The sequence below is a fragment of the Mauremys reevesii genome, linkage group 8, assembly GCF_016161935.1.
Source record: "Mauremys reevesii isolate NIE-2019 linkage group 8, ASM1616193v1, whole genome shotgun sequence".
Lineage (NCBI taxonomy): Eukaryota > Metazoa > Chordata > Testudines > Geoemydidae > Mauremys > Mauremys reevesii.
Window position 1 is genome coordinate 65,847,723 of NC_052630.1, and position 16,388 is coordinate 65,864,110.

A 16,388-nucleotide genomic window follows, 5' to 3' on the forward strand; every position below is an offset into this window, starting at 1 on the left:
ACGAGGAGTCCGGTGGCACCTTAAAGACTAATAGATTTATTTGGGCATAAGCTTTCATGGGTAAAAAACCCCACTTCTTCAGCTGCATGCAGTTAAAATTACAGATACAGGCATAAATTTATTGGCACATGAAGAGAAGGGAGTTACCTTACAAATGGAGAACCAGTGTTGACAAGGCCAACTCAGTCAGGGTGAATGTGGTCCACTCCCAATAACTGATAAGGAAGTGTCCATACCAAGAGAGGAAAAAATGCTTTTGTGGTGAGCCAGCCACTCCCAGTCTCTATTCAAGCCCAAATTAATGGTATTAAGTTTGCAAATGAATTGTAGCTCTGCAGTTTCTCTTTGAAGTCTGTTTTTGAAGTTTTTTTGATGAAGGATGGCTACTTTTAAATCTATCATGGAATGTCCAGGAAGACTGAAGTGTTCTCCTACTGGCTTTTGTACGTTATCTTTCCTGATGTCTGATTTGTGTCCATTTATTCTTTTACATAGAGATTGTCCAGTTTGGCCAATGTACATGGCGGGGGCATTGCTGGCACATGATGACATATATCAGATTAGTAGATGTGCAGGTGAATGAGCCCCTAATGGTGTGGTTGATGTGGTTGGGTCATCTGATGGTGTTGCTAGAGTAGATATGGGGACAGAGTAGGCAATGGGGTTTGTTACAGGGATTGGTTCCTAGGTTAGTGTTTCTGTGCTGTGGTGTGTAGTTGCTGGGGGGCTGTCTGTAAGGGAGTATTGGCCTGCCTCCTAATGTCTGTGAGAGTGAGAGATCATTTTCCAGGATAGGTTGTAGATTGTTGATGATGTGCTGGAGAGGTTTCCACTGGGGGCTGTATGTGATGGCCAGTGGTGTTCTGTTGTTTTCCTTATCAAGCATTCTTAAAACTACAGTAGCCACCTGGGGAAGTGAGGAAACAGATTGACAGAGTGAGACAGGTACCCAGAAGTCACCTACTACAGGACAGGCCCAACAAGGAAAATAACAGAACACCACTGGCCAAACCGGACAGTCTCTATGTAAAAGAATAAATGGACACAAATCAGACATCAGGAATGGTAACATACAACAGCCAGTAGGAGAACACTTCAATCTCCCTGGACATTCCGTAATAGATTTAAAAGTAGCCATCCTTCATCAAAAAAACTTCAAAAACAGACTTCAAAGAGAAACTGCAGAGCTACAATTCATTTGCAAACTTAACACCATTAATTTGGGCTTGAATAGGGACTGACAGTGTCTGGCTCACTACAAAAGCAATTTTCCCTCTCTTGGTATTGACACCTCCTCATCAATTATTGGGAGTGGACCACATCCAACCTGACTGAATTGACCTTGTCAACACTGGTTCTCCACTTGTAAGGTAACTCCTTTCTCTTCATGTGCCAATATATTTATGCCTGTATCTGTAATTTTCACTCCATGCATCTGAAGAAGTGGGTTATTTTTACCCACAAAAGCTTATGCTCAAATAAATCCGTTAGCCTTTAAGGTGCCACCAGACTCCTTACATTTAGAATGTACTACCAATATACTCCTACAATCACAGAGCTGCCATGCAGAGTTTGATTAGAAGGAAAGTTCTTTTTGGAACATGTCACACTGCAGTCATTCCCTTTACCTCTGAATTTTACTCCGATGCTATTATGTTTATATATTTGTATTCCAAAGGCCCCAACATAGAATAGGGACCCAATGTATTAAGAACTACACAAGTACATAGAGAAACACAGTCCCTGTTTTGGCAAGACAGACAAAGGGGAGGGGAGAAAGGGGAAATGGAGGTGAAGTGACTTTCCAAAAGTATCATAAGAGGTCGAGGTTAGAATTAGGAACAGAACACTGGTTTCCTGACTCCTTGTCCCTTGACCTATCCACTAGACCCTGCTGCATCCCTGACATTACTTATGTGTATTGAATAACCTGGAGGTCTTCATACTCAATCACTAACACATTAAGTCTCTGAAGGAGTATTTAATAGATATTTCTTCCCTTGAGAAGCTGCATGGAGGTACATTCTGTACCATGCTGAGAGTGAGACGCAGGAGAAGACCATAAAGAGTTTAACGCCACGGTGTCCTCTCTTCGTATTTGTGGTCTAGTTAGATATTATATCTAATTGTCAATTTTCCTGAGTTCTGCCATGGCTACCTCCCTTTGCCAAAATGGCTGTTGCCTCTTAAGTCTCCACTCACCCATGTCCAGGGCCTTAGTTATTTTCTCAGTTAAGCTGTTTAATGGGGATTGGATTGCCAGGGCCATCCAGGAAATGGCAGTACAGTCTAGAAATATGTTACCTCGGGTAGCCTATTGCCATTTCCATTACTTCAGGGTGCCCACTGTCACACATTGCTGTTATACTCATGTCTCATTAACAGTCAAGAGGATGTTTGATTTCAGCTAGTTCATGTAATTTCAGTCGGGAAAACCACTCTGAACTAGTAGGCAGTTTTTGCATGGAATGTTTACTATCTTTGAAGCTGAAGTCAGGCACTGAATCAGTCTGGAATCAAATTGATGCATCATAACGGTGTAAAGCCCTGAAATGGTAAAACATTGATTTCTTCCTGTAAATATCAAGATTAAACAACAAAAACAACCTACAGTGCTTTGATTTTCTCAGTTGAAATGGAGACTCAGACTGCTGCATTGTGTGTCTTGATATATTTCCAGGTTATTTGTGCACTTGCAGACAGGTCATGTTCTCTGGTGTTTCAATAATTGTTAAACCATTTTATCTATTTCCAGGTTTTTTTCTCTTTCTAATAAAAAACAGACTGGGTGCTTCAGTATCAGGGTTTTAAAAACTGACTTTGTGAGCATTTCAGTGTCATTATCCATAATGTTGTATAGCTACAGAACCTATTACCTTTCTTTTCTTTTCTACTTCTTTCTCAGTACTGTACTCCTAGTTATTCCTTCTGTGTCAACGTACACTCAGCTGGTATGCTTTCTTGGGTTTCTGTTTTGCAAATTCAAAGACTTCTCTTACAACCGTGCTCCTCATTCACAATCTCACCACTCTATAGACAGTTGTCAGCTCTAACAATATATTTCATTGTGCATGGAGGACTTTTTTTGTCACAAAAATGTGGACTCTGTGGAGCAATTTTTGAAATAGCCTTTGAAATAGTCTTTTCCTGACACGTGATGAAACAGGACACACACAAATCAGACTAATAGCATTATAACACGGGGGGTGGGGAGAGAGAGGTCAAATCAAAGAATATTTCTGTACTACATATAGCAACTAGCAGATCATTAAATATATTAGCTATCTCCTAGCACCTGCAAAGCTATATCATCTGGAAAATGTAAGGCAATACACAAGGATAGCAATAATTTCTGTCTCAGAACGATTGGTGTATAGGCATATGGTATTAAGACACTTTCAGATAATTAACTAGTTACTGCAAAGGCACTTGCCCCCTTGAAACTGTGAACAGGTTACCTTAAGCAGTAGTGAGTTCCTGAACTGCTTCTAGATGGTGGGAGATAAGAAGGAATGAAGTGGATAAGAAAAAAGGGGGAAGATAAATGATGGAGTATGGCCAAGTGGCTAGAGCACAGAAGTAGGTGTCAGGTTTTGTGGATTCTATTCCAGACTCTGTCACAGACATGTTTTATGCTGTGTAGCTGGAACCGTGTTGGTTCCGGAATATTAGAGAGACAAGGTGGGTGAGGTAATATCTCTTATTGGACTAACTTCTATTGGTGAGAGAGACAAGCTTTTGACTCTCAGAGTACCTCTCCCTGACCTGAAGAAGACTGGTGTGGCTCAAAACTTCTCTCTCACCACTAGAAGCTGGTCCAATAAAAGATATTACCTCACCCACCTTGTCCCAGAGACATATTGTATGAACTAGCTTAAGTCATGTAAACTCTCTAAATCTCAGTTTCTCCCTTCTAAATTGTGGATAATACCTACCTCATGGTGATATTTTGAGCCACAATTCATTAACATTTAACAAGGTAAAAGTTATTGACTACCCTTAAATTATCACAAAAGAGTTATTCTGAAGAAGCTGTCTGATCTCAGGAAACACTGTCTTAGGACATAGAGCTATCCACAAGAAGTGCAGAAAGTATAAAGCAAGTGACTGACTGAATATATGGCATAGGATTGATCTCTGCCCTCACACCTGGAGCATAGGAGCGGACAATGGTAAGGTGATGTTTTTGCAGTGTAACAACTACTCATGTAAAAAAAATTATTCTGTGCAGCCACAGTCAAATCAGTGGGACTGTTCTGAGAGTAAAGAACTACTCAACTTGAGTAAAAGTAGCAGAACCAGGCCCCATATGATTAACCCTCTCTTGTCTCCTGTAAATTACATTTAGTATCCATTTTAACAAATGTGGAAATTGGGATACTGAGAGGTTAAGTGGAATGACTAAAGTCACACAGTGAGTCGCTGTTCGAGGCCAGACTGGTACGGTGGTTTCCTGGCTTCCAATCTACTTCATAAATCAGAAAACCATGTCCCTCAAGAAACCATAGATATAAAAGGCCTGATTTTGAAAAGTGTTTTCCATTTTGTTGAAGTAAATGCTACCATAAGAATGTCAAACTGAGAAAGGCAATTTAGATGTTTAAATGGTAGCATTTGTGGGTACAAATTATTTCAGGAATCAACTGGTTGCACAAAAATGGAAACCAGGTCAAGGATCTCTTAGAAACCAGACCTCAAAACAAGGTAAAAGAAAGTTTTCCCATTCTTACTTCTGGACTTTTCTCCATTGGTCAACAGTTGATTTGGCTATTGCAGTTCCATTCTGTATCAGTCTCTTTTCTATATACTTCTAGATGATTTAAAAATGAATGTAAGGTAACATGCACAAATACTAGATAAATCATTTTGTTTTATAGTGTTTTGGAGCGGATACACCAAAGAGATTTTATTCTCAGAATCAGTCCTTCTTGTAAAATTTACGTCCAATTAACGTTTTCTTTTAAAAATTATATATAATTTTAATAATTTTATGTTCGGTACTTTGTTGCAATGATAAAATATCATCTTAATTTTTTGGTAATCAATGGGAAAAACTGGAGAATATATACAGTAGAAAAATTGCAATAGTTGTAGCATTTCGATATATGGGAGAGGCCTTAAAATAGATAAGCTATTGTAAGGCTCAGTTTTGTTTGATGGGTTTTTGTTTAATGCTTCTGTGTTCAATAGTGTTGGCTTATCAGAATCAAAAGGCATTTCTATATCCTCTGCACCTGCTTCACATTTCACATAAGAAGCATGGCATGTGGTTTAGGTTTCAGTGAAAGATGTGAAATTGCAATAAAGTTATATAGCTACTAGGGGGTTCTGGGTCAGTGCTACTCATCATCTAGTAGTGTTTGTTAGGGCATTTTGATTGCCTGAGAAGTGAATTAAAGGACTTAGAAATAAAACCTTCTAAGAGCCTCCCCAATAGATGCTCTTTCCCCTACAGAATATTAGGGTCTATGATAACTTAAGCCAAGGTGAACTCAGGTGCTGGAGAGGACACAAAGGCAGGCAAAAGAGAGAGCTCTGATTTAGGAAGCCCTGGCAGGGATATCAGGTCTAAATATGATGGTGGCAAAAAGGGAAGACTGGTGGGTGGAAAGACAAATTTTTCTTGGATACCAGTGAACTCAATGTTTTGAGGGAGACAGAGGTAAAACTGTCATGAATTTCAGTGAAATACAGCTGTTGATCTCCTGAATTTGGTATGTTATATTGTTAGGAATATTGGACTGTTTGGCCACTAAAATAGAATCAATGTAAAAGAAAAGTGTTCTAGATGAAGAAAGATGGTGGATTTTTAGGGAGTCACAATATGATATGAAAACCATGCCTGTAGACTCCTTTTTGAGTGGAACATAGGACATATTAAAACCATTGCAATGTCACAGTATAGTTCAGGAAATAACTTCACATCTTTATAGCAAAACCCACAAGAGTTCAGGAGTGCTTTGTTAGATAAACAAAGATCAAGATGCTCTAGCTGCATTTGTCTCCTTGTCATGATTAACGTTTGTGATCAAGATCTACCAGGTTTAGTTGTAGTTGAAGACTATCCTGCATATGCTACTATTTGGGATTTTAGTACATGTGGCAGTGTTGAGGAGTGGGCATATATGGACATGATCCTGTGCCATAGAGGTCAATAGGAGTTTTGTCACTGATTTCAATGGCCGCAGGATTCTGTCAAGGGAAGGATCGTCAGCAAACCAAAGCCTCTAAAAATGACTTTCTACTGAACAGAAATGACATTTTATCCATCACATTACCTCACACCATTGGCAGTCATTCCCTCTCACATTAAATCTCTTGTTTTCTCTCCCCGCTCAAAATGTTATTCACCTAAGCCTCACCTCCAAAGTGACGTCAATGGAAAGTCCACAAAGGCAGCAGCACAACGCATTCAAACTTACAAGTATTATTTTGTCTCTGTGGTTTTTTTCTTTTTTCTTTTTCTTTTTCAGTAGTTTGTTGAATTTTCTTTACTTTCCTATGATAAGATAATGCTAATATCATGCTCTTGGGTTATATTCACAATAGGATAGTTTTTGGGTCCTCAAATGCTACAGCTTTGCTTCAGCATTTAATTTCCCATACAAGGTATTTAGGACCAGCACTTGCAAATAGGGCAGTATGTTCAAAAGAACTTGGTGATCATTCAGACATCAGAATAAGTCTCCAGATTTTGATGGGTGGGTTTTGAGCTCTTTTGAAAGTCTGGCCTTTGTTTAGGTGCTGAGGTGAGAGAGGAAAACTTGGCCCTAATAGCGGGTACTGAGCACATGGAACATCAGGCCATTAGCATTTTTGACATTGTGGCTGTTGTTGCCTTGTATATTCTGCCGTGAATATTATATTATTGTTCTTTATTACTACAATTGAACCTAATGATTGCAATCAAGATCAGGGCGACTCCATCCTCCTTGGCACTGTACTAATACAGAATGAAAGACAATACTTGCCCCAAAGAGCTCACAATCTAATTTAAGGCAAAATACAACAGTGGGTTTTTTAAAAAGGAAGGAACAAGGGAGCACGGATGAGGATGATCAAGTCATATTGTTTTTATAATCCCCTATGCAATTAATGTCTTCTGCTGAGGAATGGACCTGCTGTTATCTTATTCAAAGTAGCACCATCTTTGAATAATAAATCATTCTCTGCACCCAAAATAACCTTTCACACATAGGTCCACAAACTATTATTCACACTGGTCACTGTGCCCTTGCAATTTTTATATTGCAGCAGATGATACAGTGCAGAACTTGGTAGTGTACATTTTAATATAAAACCCTGCTAAAAACAACCTTTAGACACCTATGTAATTATTTTTATTCTCTCTTATGTGAATGAACTATATATAAGGACATATACAAAAGCATTGCACTTATTAACATTATTTATTTGACCCCAGTGTTTAACCCATCCCTAAACCCACTCTGGTTTCACACTTGTAACAGTATAGTAACTAGTTAGTAGTCATGTAAATGAATTTTAATATAGCTCTGCAGGTTGCTGTGTGTTGTATATGTACTTTGTATATAATAAGATATGCCCGTGTGTATGATTCCAGAGAGTATGAAAATATAATTTTTTTATGCTCCTGACATACAATTCACATTACAGATATTCCATCTGTATGGAATGCAAGTGTGTAATGGTACCTACATACAGGGTGACCAGATGTTCCGATTTTATAGGGACAGTCCCGATTTTTGGGTCTTTTTCTTATATAGGCTCCTATTACCCCTCACCCGCTGCCCCCATTTTTCACATTTGCTGTCTGGTTGCCCTACCTACATACCAAAGGGAAGGGACAATATTCTATTCTATTCTATTCTATTCAGAATCTTGTCCCAGATTCACCGGTATCTGAGCACTCATAAAACCAAATATAATCATAATAATAAGGAATTAATTCTCACTCCAGACATGTCATTGCCCTAAAAGATTTACCTCCACAGAAAAGTATTGTACTATAACTCTCCATCCTTCATCAAAAAGAAAAATACATAAAATATACGTATGAAAGGAAATACAGGATTTAACAGCTAGAGTGCAAGGGTTTGACATCACATTTCATGAAGTGCATGTTGCAGATAAAGTGGAGACAAAGATAGCTTTGGAAATTGTCTTCAGTGAACGAAAGTAAGGTCCAGATCCACACTGCAACATTCAGTATTGGAAAGAGATAGTTATTGAACTAAATAATTGGAATTGTGGTGCTTAGCACTTTTGAAAATCAGGTCGTATGCAGCTGTATGTGTTTTGGAAATGTTTTACTTTTAAATTGCAAAGGGATTTGAGTGGCTGAGTTTATTAGTAAGATATAAAATGTTCACTGAAAAGGGATTGTGGCAAAGTCTTGAAATACTGAAGCAGATACATGGTACACTAAAAAAGCTGGGTGAAATCTTTTCAGTAAATAGTATTGTCACTGAAAAAATGCATTTTGGAGGTGAGGGTCTGAAACTATATTTTCAAATTTTGGTCAAATTTGATTAATAGTTTTGGCTGATTTATTTTGAAAAAGTAAAAAAAAAAATAGATTTGACCATTTCTAAATGTTTTGGGTCAACTTTTTGGTTTCAAAATGTTTCATTTTGAACATTTGAAAATGTTTCTTTTAGTTATTTTTGTTCCAAAATATTGTCTCATTTTGAATTTTGGACTTTTTTTTAAAAAGCCACAAGAAAAAGGTGGAAAAAGCCCCTCCAATGACCATATTGAAACAAAAAAAGTCAAAAAAATCATTTTGGGTTGACCCAAAATGTTTTTGTCAGTTCCAAACAAAAACATTTTGTGTCCTTGCTTTGGTGAAAATTTTTAAAAAATATCAATTTCAATTCAATTCAAAGCAAATTTGGGAGAATTTTTTGCTTTGACCCCAGAATAAAAAATATTTGCTTAGATTTATATAGAAATTCTTTAATGACAATAACCATTTGCTCTCTCTGAAAATAACCTGTCACATTAGCTTGTCTTACAATTGGCCCACAGCTTGTCTTCATGATAATTGGCATATTAGGAAATGGGCAGCACCACAAAGTCATTTAAAATTTTTATTGTAGACTTTGAGAGCCACCACACTGATTGAAAGGGTTATACATCATCTAATTTACATCTGACACACTTTCACTCTTTGCTTAATGGTATTTTCAAAATGTTCCAAAAATGTATCATTATATTTTGATAAATATTTGTTCAGAAAATGGTTTAACTGTAGAAAGACAACTTAAATGCTTAAAACTATGCACGTGCTTAAGTGGTTTGCTGAATCAGGACCTATAGACTAAAGTCATCAAAAGAAGAACAAAGAACAGCCCTTCTGATGTTTTCCTTTTCATATGAGATGTTAGTAATGCTACCTGTTTGTTACATTATTAAATAACAATCATATATTGAAAAAAGAGCAGGTAACTGTGATTTATTGGATATAATTGTGTCACAGGTTATGATAATGATATATACCAAAGAACAAATCTCAGCAGTTTATATTGTGACTTACTAGAATTTTGAGACTGAACTATAACCCCATAATTCAAAATTTGCCTGTTTTCTATTAAAATGTGAAACAATATAGTTTAGTACATTGATCTGATTCCAGACCTCCTTTTTTACTGTTTCTTTTGAGATGATACTCCCTGATTTGAAGTCATCTTTTGGTCCCTGCTTCTCTTCTATTGAGGAGCTATGCTTCCTTAAGCACCTTATCACAGAGGACAGATGTTTAGTACAGTTTGTGGGGTCTTGCTATTAGTGGTTGTGATATAAAGATTTAGTAATAACTGTACTAACTATAAACCAGCCAGAATAAAATTAGTATTAGTGTTCCTATGAATTTCTCTCTCTCTCTCTCTCTCTCAAGGTGTTTTGTGAGATATTTTGCTCCCAGAAAACAGAAACATTTTTCATGTTTTAAAAATAGATCTAATGCAGTACTGTTCTTTTTATTATAAATAAATTATTTTGCTAGGTTTAGACATTACCAAAAAACATATAATTAGAATTTTGGTGTTTGAGTTTTAAATTGGATAAGGACAATATAACACCAGTTCGATAGAGCCACTAAGTTTAAAAAGTAGAATTTTATGATCAAATAATTCTCCTCACCTGATACATTTTTTTAAATAAAAGCTTTTGACCCCAGCACACCACCCTCACTTGAAAAGTATACACTGGTTGGACAATCAAATGTAAAACATTAGATTGGAAAATTTTTACTTTGTTCTGGGGTAACAGCTACTAGAAAAAAAGGAAAATGAAGTGTCATGTCAACTATTCAGAATGTATAAAAGCTGTTCAGAAAATGTCTAGCATACTTCATGTTACCGCTTTTAATGGCATAAATGAGTATAAAATAGAATATATTATATATATATTTATATTTATTTATTTATTTCAGTTACTCTGGGTCAAGTTCTGATCTCAGCTGCACTGATGTAAGATTGCCTTCAATGGAATTACTCTGGATTTATGTCAGTAAAATTTACACCAGAATTGGGCCTTCTGTTTGGATGAGTTAGCACTTTGGGTAGATATGGTGCACTCCTTTAGGAGGTTTACTAGGCACAGAGGGTATCTACAGTGACTTGTGAGCGTAAATCCCATTTTCAAAACTGACGTAGGCTATGTCTACACTGCACGTCATATATAGCTACAAAGTGTAGTGAAAAGTGAGCTGTGTCCACACTGTGGTTTGTAACTACACTTGCCAGTGAAAGGCTCTGGCAGCAAGGAGGCATCAGGCAAAAGCCTCAGCAGCAGGAAGCTGCCGGAGCCTTTCCCTTCTGCCTCCCACCGCCAGAGTCTTTCCCCACCGCTGGAATCTTTCCCTGCAACGGAGCTGCCTTTCCTTGTAGCAGGGAAAGGAACCAGCAGTTTCCTGAGGTAGCTTTCCATGCTGCTGGAGTCTTTCCCTGCTGCCAGGACCAATCCCTGCCACAGGGGAAGGCTCCAACAGTGGGCCACTATGCTGATAAAAATAGCAGTATAGACTGGGAGGCGCTGCTTGGGTATGTAGAAAACCCTGTAGGGTAAATACCCAGGTACATAACCAAAGGGATCAGGAGTCTCTTTACTCTCCTAAGCAGTGGCTCACTGACTACACTGCTTTTTATACCCATGTTAGCAGTTATGTAGTGTATGTACTCTACAGGCTGCATGTGCAATGTAGACGTACCTTTAGGCCAGAGGTAGGCAACCTATGGCACGGGTGCGGAAGGCGGCATGTGAGCTGATTGTCAGTGGCACTCACACTGCCCGAGTCCTGGCCACCGACCCGGGGGGCTCTGCAGTTTAATTTAATTTTAAATGAAGCTTCTTAAATAAGTAAAAAACCTTATTTACTTTACATACAACAATAGTTTAGTTATATATTATAGACTTATAGAAAGAGCCCTTCTAAAAGTGTTACAATGTATTACTGGCCCACGAAACCTTACATTAGAGAGAATAAATGAAGACTTGGCACAGCACTGCTGAAAGGTCGCCGACGCCTGCTTTAGGCACTAAGGATCCTAAATGTCTGTCACTTTTGAAAATGGGACTTAGGTTCCAAAGTTACATTAGGTGCTTTTGAAATGAACTCTGATTATCATGGGTTTCATTAAGATAACTGCAGTCTTTATGTAGAAACGAATAATTAGGGCTTGTTACTATAAGTCACTGGAATTTTTGCCTACTTCAGGTCTGAGTAAATATTGAGGACTTGATCACCCTTTCCTGTGAATAAATCTCTGAGAGATGTTCCCCTTGTGGAGTTTCTCCAGAATCATTCCACTAAAGAACAAATAAGGTGTTCTGTCTCTAAATCCCATAGACCCCTTCAGATCTGTGAAGATCTTCCACTAGATCAAGAGGATGGGTCTATACTGAGGTTTTGTGCCTCCATAATGGCTTGGAATGTGGTACCAACGCAAGGGTTTTTCCTTATCAACAAATACCCCTGGAATCCTTTCCCAGTGGATTTCCCACATCTTAGGGGTGGGGGATGCTAGGGAAGAGTTAATCTAGTCCAGGCAACATTGACTCTTTTGTTAGATGTATCACTGGTGGCCAGATAGGATGTTGTATATCCTGATTCCATGCCCCGACCTCCCTGCCCCTTCCACCTTTCCAGACATTCATCCTGGGTCCTGTGGAGATCCCTTCATGGAAATGGGATGATCTTGTAAAGATGTGGGACATTTGGCTCAAAGGGTTTTGATAGCTCTCAGCACTCAGCTCCTGACAGGATAAGGTTCCAATTCTGAGCACAGGGCTGAGTAAACACAAACACCTCTGTGTTGATGTTGTCATGGAAATAACGGCCTTCATTTTCTCACTGATTACATCTGCTTCATGTCTGAGGCACAAACATTGAAAACCTGGAACAGTTTTACCAGAATAGGTAGCTTCTTTGTTTCTAAATGAGTATGGAAAATTACCTGACCTTTGATGGATCTTTTGATAATGGCAGACATACAGACCTATTATCTGTTTTCAGGAAGTGTAGGCAGAATGGTACCATTCCTGCATTATTAATAGTAGTAATAGTAATAAGAATGAACAGGTAATTCTTTTAGACACATCATGGAATCTCTCAATAGAGCAGTTCAGAGGCACCATATCTCTTTTTTCCAGCTACAGAGAATATAGTTCTGTTCTGCATTCATGAATAACTGGGTTAATGCTAAGTAATCACTTTTTTTTCCTTTTAGTTGCTAGCAGTGACGTAACAAAGAAAATCATGTTATTTCTCACTGGTACATTTTATTCATATCTTAATAGTGGTTACCACTATAATGGTTAATAGTGGTTCTCACTATGAGGCATTTATTCAGGAAAAAAAGCCTTCAATCCTGCAGGCCTTATGCTGACAAACCCTCCCTTTCATGTGATTGGGAGGTTTGCCTAATACCTGGTCTATACTTAACAGTTAGGTCTACGTAGCCACATCAGTCTGGGGTATGAAAAATGTACACCTCTGACTGATGGAGCTATGCTGATCTGACCCTCTGTGTAGATGCAGCTCTGTCAATGGATAAATGATTCTGTCAACATATTTGCCATCATTCTGGGAGGTGGTGTTTCTACACAGCTGGAAAATCCTTGCCATTGGTATAGGCTGCAGCTACACTTCAGGGTTAGACTGGCATAGCTATGGTGAGGTAGCTATACTGGTATACAGTCCGTAGCATAAACATACCCTAAGAAAGGATGACTCTCCTAATCTTTTTCTAAAATATTAGAGTTTATAGTGATTTACAATCTATGTTCCTGACTCTGCAAACATTTGTGCATATGTTTAACTTTAAACACTGACTTCAGTGGGAGAACTTAAAGGAGTAAAGCTAAGCATGTGCATGGCATTTGTAGGTTCAGAACCTAAATATTTGGTAACAGTGTAAAAAAAATATAAAATATATTAAAATTACAACTCAAAATATTTACTCCATTACATAACTACATGTAGTAGTACATTTCAGGTTTACCATAAAGTTAATAGAATTATTAGCATTCTCTCCAGATCTAAGTCTTACGTGCATAAGCACAAACTATAGAAAACCTTCTTACAAGTTAGTGGGTTTTATCCTAGACAGATTTCTGCATTCAGGAAATAACTTGATCTCTAGTAGTATTCAGTACATACATTGCGGTGGATATAATCTCAATGGTAACACCATTTTAATCTTCTAGAGAACTAGCATAAGAAATTGAAGCAGTTTCCTCGCAAGAGAAACACAGAACGTGTTATATTACTATATTAACTTGAAGCATATTCATGTGGTTGGAGGGGACAGCATTTATTTACTGAATTTGAGATGGCATATTTGTTGTAATAAATCATGTTAAAGATCAGTTTTTAGATGAAATACAAAAGAAATAACTTTGGGGCACCTATTCATCATTATCAATTACTTTTGTTACTTCATGCATAATAGGTGTAAAAATATTGCTGTCATTGGACTTCAGGGCCCCATAATAGTTATATTTAGCTGTTACAGAGCCCTTTTCATCCATGGATCTCAAAGTGCTTTACCAAGGTATTGTTATCTCCATTTTAAAAGATAGAAACAGGTACAGGGAGTCAAAGTGACTCACTGACAGTCACCAGTAGAGGAATAGAAGCTGAGTCAAGGACCCTTTTGATTTGGCTACATTGCCTTTCTTAAAGTAGAAGGTGGGAGATCTACAGGTAGGAAATATTATTTTATTCTTGGGCTTTATAGTTGTTTGGGACAATTTATGATTATTTCATAAATGAAATGGAGACATTTGTCAGCAAGCCCATAAGTTCAAGCCAAAAAAAGAAAAAAGTAACAGTGTAAAAAGATAGGGGCATATTGTACCATCAGCTTTTAAACAGAACAGTCTGTTCATTTGGTGCTTGTTGGTCACAATGGAGTTGATCCCTTTGCAGGGGGCCAACAGGAGGCCTATGGACCATTCAAGCATGACTTAAGTAGCTTTGCAGAAGTCCCATGCTAACTCTCTGAATAGGGATAAATTTTATCCTAAAAGAAGGATGGGTGCAAGAGCTTATCTTGAGGATCAGCAAAGACAAGGACTGTTTTACTGGGGAAAGATGAAAAGGTATTAATATTTCTTGCTGGCTCATTAAGTACATTTCTTGCTGAGAGAAGACTGCTATTGGCTTCAAATGAAGTTCTCTGCTTTTTTCCAAGTAAAGGTGGGATGCCAACTGGCTGTTTTGGAATAGTGAGTAAGATCGAAGGTCAAACCTGCTTCAAATGTCCAGGAGCACCAGCAAATGCAAAGAGTACATCATAAGCTGGGAAACAGGAACAATGCAAATAGTATCAGCCGCTTCTATATTGTGACAGATGCACCAGCTTTACTCCATTTTGTGCTTTGGAAACCAAGCATCTAATAAAGCACATGAAGAGCAAATGAAAACTAGCACGAGCTGTGCTATAAAGATAGGCCCTGAGCATTTGGCCCTTACTGGGTATGTCTACGCTGCAATTATAGACCAGCAGCTGGCCCGTGTCAGCTGATGAGCAGTTGTGGTACTTACTGGCAATGTAAACGTATCCACTGAGGCCAAATTCCTATTAAAGGCAATAGAAGTTTTGCATGTGCAAAATGTGAGTAACCGGAAGATCTGGATAGTCTACAATGTTTTATGAAACTGCATTAAATGTGATTGTCTAGGTAGTTTAGTTGTCAGGCTTCTGTTGAGTGTTGCTGCTGAAATATAGTCCTGTATCTTAACCGACACCCACAAAATGACAGACTGCATCTTCGATTTCTATCAAACCTAAGTGTGTAAAATAGCATTTCCATTGGATACTGAAGTTTAGCTAGTGTGTGTATGGACCCAGTATTCATGCTGTCTTGCTACAAGCAATATTATCATTAGGAAAATGACCTGTCATGCAATTTGCTGTTGTGTCATATTTCAGAACAAAAAAATGCTCCAACACTTTCAGCTTAAAAACAGCCCTGGCCCCCACCTCCTCCAAAAGACTTTCCCCCATACTGATACAGGAGATTTTACTTTTGTGATGAAGACTGTTGGGACTGAATGAAGTAGGATGAACATTTGAAGTACTGCATCTTGATTTCCTGGTACATAAATTCTGTCCAGAAGTTTCACAGAGCAGTTGTTAAGGTAGATGCCAAATATGACTGGAAACAGATTATAGCTTGGTTTTGCTGAACACTGATGTTCCCTATGCTGCACACACACCTGGTAATTGTTGATGTAAAATCTGAAAAAAAATTCATTTGACCTCTTTAAATGTTTCTTTGTCAAAGATGATTGGATTCTGTATTCATCTCAGTTATTCTAATGCCCTTTATTTACAATCTTACTCATACTTTTTGATACTGTTTCTGGTGCATTATATTGACCAGAAAAACTGGGAACTACCATCTTAGTTGATACTTTCCTGCAGATGAAGCTCTGGGGGGAGGAAAACTCACCAAAGTTCTCCTTGTAAAGTTCCCTCTGATTTTTTCCCCATTGGGATAGGAGTTTCTCACTCTCCACAGAAGAAGCAGAGAGTTCAGTTCCAAAACTCTAAAGATCCCCCAAATCCTGTGTATCGTGGGGATGTCTTAAAGGCACTTTTGTCCTGGGAGTACATGGCCCTTCTTCCTACTGTATTGACCAGCCATGCCACAAATTTACTATGGTCAAATCCAACTCCTACCACAGGGATCATGTCCTGAGTGCATAGTATCAGCAGACTTGAGTATGAGTGAAATTGGGCTGAGGTATTTTAAGATCATTATGATTAAATTTCATCACACTGATTTTAATCCCAGAGAAGACTGTGGCCCTTAATGGTTATTTTATTTAAGGTCAGTTCAACAATGCAACCTTATTGAAACCAACAATTTCAGAATTAAATTGTCATAGTCTTTCT

At 38.1% G+C, this 16,388-nt stretch overlaps 2 protein-coding genes across 14 annotated transcripts in view; one reads left to right on the forward strand and one right to left on the reverse strand.

The window, feature by feature from the left end:
* The window catches only part of ATP6V1G3 (ATPase H+ transporting V1 subunit G3), a 70,273-nt gene extending 66,675 nt beyond the window's left edge, over positions 1-3,598 (reverse strand). For 5 of the 13 annotated variants that reach the window (XR_005583520.1, XM_039483804.1, XM_039483802.1 and 2 more), the window contains exons 1-2: positions 3,459-3,598; positions 2,877-2,969 (exon numbers count right to left, since the gene is read on the reverse strand). The gene's annotated coding sequence lies outside the window, so the exon portion shown is untranslated. Of the gene's footprint in view, positions 1-2,304; positions 2,548-2,611; positions 2,770-2,864; positions 2,970-3,458 lie in introns of all 13 variants that reach the window. The other 8 variants (XM_039483796.1, XM_039483798.1, XM_039483797.1 and 5 more) reach the window with 4 other exon arrangements.
* PTPRC (protein tyrosine phosphatase receptor type C) overlaps positions 1-16,388 on the forward strand; it is a 108,875-nt gene that overhangs the window by 4,612 nt on the left and 87,875 nt on the right. The gene's annotated exons all lie outside the window — the stretch shown is intronic.